At 34.7% G+C, this 8239-nt stretch overlaps 1 protein-coding gene across 1 annotated transcript in view; it reads left to right on the top strand.

Moving 5' to 3' along the window:
• The first annotated feature begins 592 nt into the window (after positions 1 to 592).
• The window catches only part of SFTPD (surfactant protein D), a 362436-nt gene continuing 354789 nt past the window's right edge, over positions 593 to 8239 (top strand). The window contains exon 1 of the mRNA XM_044056287.1: positions 593 to 680. The gene's annotated coding sequence lies outside the window, so the exon portion shown is untranslated. The remainder of the gene's footprint in view (positions 681 to 8239) is intronic.

Raw genomic sequence — 8239 nt, forward strand, 5'->3', positions numbered from 1 at the left:
ATGAAGCTATTAACTATATTATGCCACTTCATTTTCCAGCTGCTTTTATTAATGAACTGAATTCTTAAGCATATGAATAAATTATAGTTTCTCTTTAACTTGGATAAATGTGATGCCATGAGGCATTTGCTGTTCTTGTGTCTCCTAGACATATGGAGAATCAGTGCAATTATCTTTCCCTGTTTTATATATGCTCTAGTGCCTTATAAGTTTACATAAATACTGGATGCCTTGAATTCCTGATCTACTTTTCTTAGTCTAATTTGTGACTAAACAGTGTTTGATTGGTCCCTTAGATGGTTAAAAGTGAATAATATAACATTTATAAATGCATACAAAGGAAATTTAAAGTTATTTTTAATGGCAAACATATAACTACAGCTATAAAAGCTTGTGCATTTTTTTGTTAGGGGGTGATAGATGGTTTTAACAAGCATCCTAAGTACCGTGCATACTGTTAAATCTGGATTTTCATTGTGGCAAATTTTCTCAACATCCTGTTTCCTAACATATGTGTCAATATTTTGCATTGCTTGCATTTTGAGGTTAATAACAGGGCTATATATTTCTTCTGCACTTGCCCAAAAGAGGAAATTTCATTATTTGCACTGAAGTTGCTATTAGGTAGGTTTTCATATTGACTACTACAGATCCCAGATACAAGCTTAGATTTCCCTGAGGTGAGTATATTGCTTTTGAAAAACACATTTGTTATAACTGAGTGTCATATTTGTTATATTCAATAATTATTTTTAAGCTAGTATGCTCTTTAATTGAATGATGTTGCATGACTTAGAAATAACATAATGTAAAAATATGAAAAAATATATACTCATATCCAGACTGTGAAATAAATAAGTGACTATTTTATTGGTTCTGCTGGCATTACACCTCTTACTCAGAATGTCCAGTTTTTTCCTCATATTGTTGGTCTGATCCTCATAAACCCTTGAGTTACAGACTTCATACACTTCAGAAAATTCATGCAAATGCAAAACCTGTCATTCTGTCAACTTTCTAAGTTTGTAAGAGAAATATTTAAAATTGTCTCTTTTTTGGCCCTTTGTTCTCCCATTACTTATGGTTTGGTTCAGATTTCTTCTCCAAGAAGTTGCGAGGTATGGTGTTTGACCATTTATAGCATTCCCATCTCTCTATCTATATCTATATATCTGCATCTATAAAAATATGCACACACACACACACACACACACACACACACACACACACACACACACACACACACACACACACACACACACACACACACACACACACACACACACACACACACACACACACACACACACACACACACACACACACACACGCACTTGTATAGATATATCTATATCTATGTCAAACATATGTTTGCTCAAACAAAACTTCAGGTGATGTGTTTTACTGAACTTTCAAATATTCAAATGCTTGTTTCTCTGAGTGACGGTTTTGAGGTAAGTGTTTATATGCATTTGTGTTTCTATGTTTGTGTGCGTGTGTGTATGTGTGTGTGTGTGTGTGTGTGTGTGTTCATATATGTGCACAAATATATGAGGGTTAGAGTTAGAATAAGGGGTATGTAAGGGGATAGATCTAGAGTGGTGAGCGTGTATGTGCATATGTGTCTGAACTTAAGTTACATAGAGATAGTGTTATGGAAAGTTGATTTTTTATGGTATGGTGTAGGGTTAGGTGTAGGTGTAGGATTAAAGATTTATTTTATTTTTTATTTTACTTCACATTTGTTGACTGGGCTAGTCTAGCTGGATATATGTCCATTTTCAGTAGAGGCCCAGGGAGATAAGCTCCAAAGTTAAAATGAATTTACATTAAAGAAATACATGAAAATAACAGAGTAAAAGAAAACATTATAACTGGTGACATAGTTATAAAGTGTAAAAATGCAGTAAGTAGAACATAAATGGTAAAAATATTGTTACAAAAATATTGTTACAAGTGACATTCTTGGAGAATACTAGCATAGTGTACAGTAATTGAGGATAAAGGAAGGTAAAAAGAAAATAGTTATGTAAGTACATCTAGTGGTATAACGTGGAAAGAATATATATAAAAAAACACTTTTTTTTTTAATATATACATAGATAGTAAGAAGGAGAAATAGATCAGTGGATGTAAATATGAAGTAGATTTAGGGTTCTAAATGTCTAGAATTTAGTCAGGTGTCAAGAGCTAGAGTTAGTCAGGATTAGTACAGGGGCACAGCCATTGTGATTTGAGGTAGAGCTCAAGTTTCTTTTTAAAGAGAGATTTTGATGGAATAGTAGAACGTTCAGAGGGAAGCAGGTTCCAGTGTTTTCCAACAGTGTTAGAGAAAAGGGAATCTCCAGCCTTGTTGTTTACTTTCTCAATATTTACAAGAAGTTTGTGTGTGGATCTTAGGGACTTTAGGTTATGGTAGGGGTAAATAAGAGTAGATAGTATAGGTGTTTTGTCAGGTTGATATAGAATTTGATGGGCTATGGCTAGTTGATTAATTTTTAGTTGCTGCTGAAATTCAAGCCAGCCTAGTTGCTTTAGATTAGTACATTGGTGGGTTCTGAAAGGGTTACCTGTAGCAAATCTGGCTATGTTGTGGTAGGAGTTTCTAATTTCAAAAGATTATTTTTTGATAAGTTAGTAAATATGGGTGAGGCATAGAGAAGGGGGGAGATAAGGTGGGAGTGGGCAATAGTTATTCTAGATTCTGGAGTGAGGAAAGGTTTGATTCTGTAAAGGGAGCCTATTTTTTTATTAATAGTTTTCAAAGTGTTGCTTATATGGGTATGGAAGTTAAGGTTGTTGTCAATGGTAATGCCTAGTAGTTTGGTAGTAGGATCTTGTGTTATAGGTGTGCCATTTTTAGATGTTATTGTAAAGTCTATATGGGGAGATGTACTGTAAGGTGTGAAGAGAAGGAGTTTAGTTTCTTTTGGGTTAAGTAGGAGACAGCATTGTGAAAACCATTCTTCTACAGAATTAAATATGTGTTGTGTAAGGGAGTGAAGATCTGATACAGATGTGGCTGAGCAAATTAGTGTAGAATTGTCTGCGTATTGTATGCATGTAGCTTGGGGAACTACTTGGTGGAGGTCATTGATAAATAAAGAAAATAGGAGGGGACCCAGTATGGACCCCTGGGGGACACCAATGTTAACAGGTAGCTGGGAAGATAGAGTGGAGTTTCAGAGTACTGCTTGATGTCTGTTATTTAAGTAGGATTTGAACCAGTTAATAGGTTGGATTTCAAGTGACAAAGATTGAAGAATGTGTATGAGTATTTGGTGGTTGACCATGTCAAAAGCCTTGGACAGGTCTAAGAAAAGTGCAGATGAAAGGGTGTTATGGTTACGATTTTTGTTGATTGTGTCTGCAAAGGTGAGGAGGGCAGTGGTGGTACTGTGGGAAGGTCTAAAACCATGTTGGGTATTAGAGAGTAAGTTATTTTGGAGAAGATGGTCAAGCAGTTGCTTGTGTATACATCTTTCCATAATCTTAGATAAGGGAGAGAGTAGGGCTATAGGGCAGTAGTTAGAGATTTCAGTAGAATTTCCACCCTTGTTTAGATAGCATCATCTTAGTAAAAAACAAATGAACAAAAGAAAATAACAAGAAAAACGTTATGACACAAAAAACATTAAAAAAAATGACAATTTGCAAATTATAATTAAATGTAATTACACAATATGGCTGAATGATGAGGACTTTTGATGAAGGTCCTGGGTAAACAAGGACCCTTGGATCAGTGTCCTTATTGTGATAATAAATGAACAATAACGTAACTATATATGCAGATGAAGCGTTAGGGATCCACTCTAGAGTACCGTGTGTATGACCGAATGTACTAGCACTGAATTTTCCTATGTTTCTGAAGAAATGGCAGGGCTGTACTATTTAACTCCTTTCCCAATGCCAAGAAGTAAAAAAAGAGGTTATTGCTGGTGTCTGTTTTAGTTCCATCTACATTATTCTCAGGTACAGGCAAAAAGATCTAATCGAGTATACATTTGCTGCTACAAGCTTTGTCTTATCTGGCAGGTAGCATAGTTTTGTTGTGCCAGTTGCGTGCTGGCGTATGAAAATGCATCTTTAAAGAGTTTGCAGTCTATGATGAAATGTCTCTTGATCAGTTGTTCATTTTTAATGTTAGATGTAAGCCAATGCAGTCGTTTTGAACATTAACAAAAGCTACAATAAGTTTTTGATATATTTATTTTTGCTCAAGAGAGAGCATATCCCATTTGAGAAATACTGCACAGCATGTCTGTAAATGCTGGTCGCATTACCTGCTCCTTTCTGTCACCCAGATTGTCTGAATATTTTGAACCTGAGGTCAGTATTTCAATGTTAAGGATGTCAGCCCTTACATGAGTTTCTGTGAGACATGAGATACTGTGACTGACGTGAGAGAATTACCTGTGTAGCAGAGCCAGCTTCATTCACATACTTTGTGAGAATTAATATGTGGTAGTTTTACAGCATGATTGATGTTGTACAAGTCACTGAGTGGGAATGAGAGTGCATAGAAATGTATGTGCAGAGGTGGGCCAGGATTAGGGTGCACAGGTCCATTTGGAATGACTATATTGTGCAGGTATCTGTACATTTTAAACAGTTTATACAAGGGTTGCATGTATGAGCTGGTTTAGTCTTTCTTTGCTGTTTATGTTTGCATGGGATACAGTGCGAGGGCTGCAGTGAGTGAAAGAAGACCTGCTTGTTGATTAATAAACAGAACAGGATCTGACTGCACAAAAACAAACAAGTAATGAGAGAGAGAGTTAAATACAGGAGCATTAGCAGTCTTATATATATGACAGCATGGGTGTTAATACTATAGAACTGCATGCTGCAGGAGAAGAGAGACATTTATTTTACTTTATTTATTTATTTTACATTTGTTAACTGGGAAAATCCGACTGGATACAGGTCCATTTTCAGCAGAGGCCCGGGAAGAAAAGCTCCAAATGTACAAAAACAAGTGTAAATACACTGAAATTATTACAGTGAGTTATCACAAAACTGAGATTTGTTTAACAATATGTACACACAGGTACATGTTTTTCTCACATACACACAGCAAAGGTTAGAAGCAAGTAGCTGAGAAAGATATAGTTAAAGGTTATAAAAGAAAACAGCATATATGCATACATACAAGCATATATATATATATATATATATATATATATCCATGTGTGTGTGTATATATACATATATATATATATATATATATATATATATATATATATATATATATATATATATATATATATATATATATATATATATATATATATATATATATATATATATATGTATATATATATATATATATATATATATATATATATATATATATATATATATATATATATATATATAAAATATATGTATGGGTCTACCTGAAAACACAGACACGCAAAAACACCGACAATGAGATAACCGACACCACAAAACCAAAAGTTTAAAAACACGAAACTTCACATACCCGGCAAACCACAATCCTGACAATCAAAAAAACAAAACAAATACCTTTTCCATAAAACACACACACAACACAAGCACACCAAAAACCTTACAAACCTACACTAAACCTTACATACACAACTATCTATGCACTAACCTTAACCCAAACCCTAACCCTAAGGTCCGTCACTATCGCACACTCACCTAACCCGCTCCCTAACCCTAACTCACTTAACCTGCCCCTAACCTTAAAGTCTGTCACTATCACACACTTACCTTACCCGCACCCTAACCCTAACGTCCGTCACTATCACACACTTACCTTAACATGTCGGTGTTCTCAGCGTCGGGATTATCAATCGTCGGTCATCTCTGTTGTCGATCATCCGATGTCGGTTATCTCGTTCTCGGTGTTGTCAGTCTTTGGTGTTTTCAGGTAGACCCATTTATATATATACATATATATATATATATATTTATATATATATATATATATATATATATATATATATATATATATATATATATATATATATATATATATATATATATATAAATATATATATATATATATATATATATATATATATATAGATATATATATATATATATATATATAGACCCATCAATAACTCACTTCTATGAATGGCAAGTAAGCGAGTCTGGTTCAGCAAAAGTGCAATTATGCAAAAATGCACTTTCACGAAAACCACATCATTGAAGAGGGTTAGCTGGTTCTCGGGAGAGGAGCCTGTAATGTGTATATGACTTGTTGGTACAAATTGTGGTACAGTGAGGATAAGTGAATATTCCATTTTCCCCACTGTAGTGCAATCTTGGAGTTAGTCTATATAAGTAGTGTGGGGGGGGGGGGCTACTCTAAATCTGTATCAGCACTTTTGCATGGGGGAAGCCCCCTGAACCTCCTGCACCCCCTCAAAATTATATATACTAACTCCGAGATTGCACTAGAGAGAGAAAGGGGTAAATTTCCCGATCCTCACTGTACCATGAGTTCCATTTAAAACCGTTGATACAGATTTAGTGTAGTTTGTAGTTAAATGGATAAGTGTTCCTTTAAGTGAAGACTGTAGTTCTGATAAGGTTTACCATTTGACCATTCGATGTTTTGGATTTCATTATTGTGAGGGTTTGATTAAACAGAGTTTCGAAGTTATGGTCTCAAAGTTTTGCAATTCTAGTATCTGGGTCTTCGACCATTTTAGGTAGACCCATAAATATATATATATATATATATATATATATATATATGTGTGTGTGTGTGTGTGTGTGTGTGTGTACATATTATATATATATATATATATATATATATATATATATATATGTATATATATATATATATATATATATATATATATGTATATATATATATATAAATATATGGGTCTACTTCTAAATTTAGAACTTTCAAAACCTTGAATTGCTTATGGCTGAGACCATAAGATCAAAGTTTTGAAACTTCAAAATTTAAATAAATTAAAAAAAAATATATCATTTTTTTTTTTTTGCAGGGGTAAATCCCCCTGCACTTCCCACACCCCCTGCTAATTAAATATACTAACTCAGAGATTGCACTATAGTGAGGAAAACGGTAAATATACCATTCTGTGATGTACGGTCATCTCCATTTAAATGGTTTGAAGTTTCAAAACTTCAGTCTATATTCTCCTGCTTATCCATCTATTATTCTGCCTTTATTTACTCTACATTTCTTCTGTCCTAGACCTGCTCTGAAACCTCACACTTTACCTTTTACTTTAACTGTCTACACTCTCCTATTTCCTTACTGACTCCTTCTTACCTCTACTCTTTACCACTTTTGACTTACCTTTCTTACCTTCAGTTACTAGCACCGCTGATTGTTTCTCCTCTAGCTGCTCCATTACCTGTCTGTACATGCTCCTTTCACCCTGTGGGCTCACTCCAAAGCAGGAACTCTCCCTGATGATGTGAGTGACCACTCACTCACCTATATCATCAAGCATAAGACAAATCTTCTCATTCCAACCATTTGTAGGATGATAAGAACAAAAAAAACTTTAACCCTGATCTCTTCCAAAATGAACTAAAAGCATGTAATTGGTCTCCCTTAAAATACCTCCCATTGGAAGATGCTGTTAAATACTTTAACTCTGACTTCCTTAGCTATACTTGATCACCATGCTCCTACCCGCTCTATCAGAATGACAACTAAATCCACCCCATGGCTTTCAAAAGAAACCAAGCAAAAAAATCCATCTTAGAAACAAATATTAGAATAAATGGTGAATGACTAAAAACCCAGCAGACCAACAAAATTTCAGACAGCTGAGAAATGACACTAAAAATTCTATACTCTCTGACAAAAGAAATTACTACCTACAGTTCCAGCAAACCTTCCATAATAAATCCAAAAGTTCTGGGCGTGTATTAATGAACTATTACACCCAGAGCAATCAATCAAGGCAAACCCACAAGGCACAGACCAGGAAAATCCCAAGCATACTGCAAATGCCTTTAATACCTTTTTCACTGAAGCCATTCAAACACTTGCCAGTCAGTTATCACCTCAAGACTTTCCTATATCTAAATTAAACTCTACCCAATCCCCTCCATTTCACTTCCAACCAGTCCCAGCAACATATATTCTCACCATTATACAAAAACTGAAACCATCCACTCCTTCAGCAGACCAGCTACCTGCTGAATATCTACAAAAGGCAACTAAATCCATTGTCTATCCCATTTCCATCCTGATTAACAGAACCATCACTAA

This window comes from Protopterus annectens, chromosome 14.part0 (genome assembly GCF_019279795.1).
Source record: "Protopterus annectens isolate FY-2018-M chromosome 14.part0, PAN1.0, whole genome shotgun sequence".
Lineage (NCBI taxonomy): Eukaryota > Metazoa > Chordata > Ceratodontiformes > Protopteridae > Protopterus > Protopterus annectens.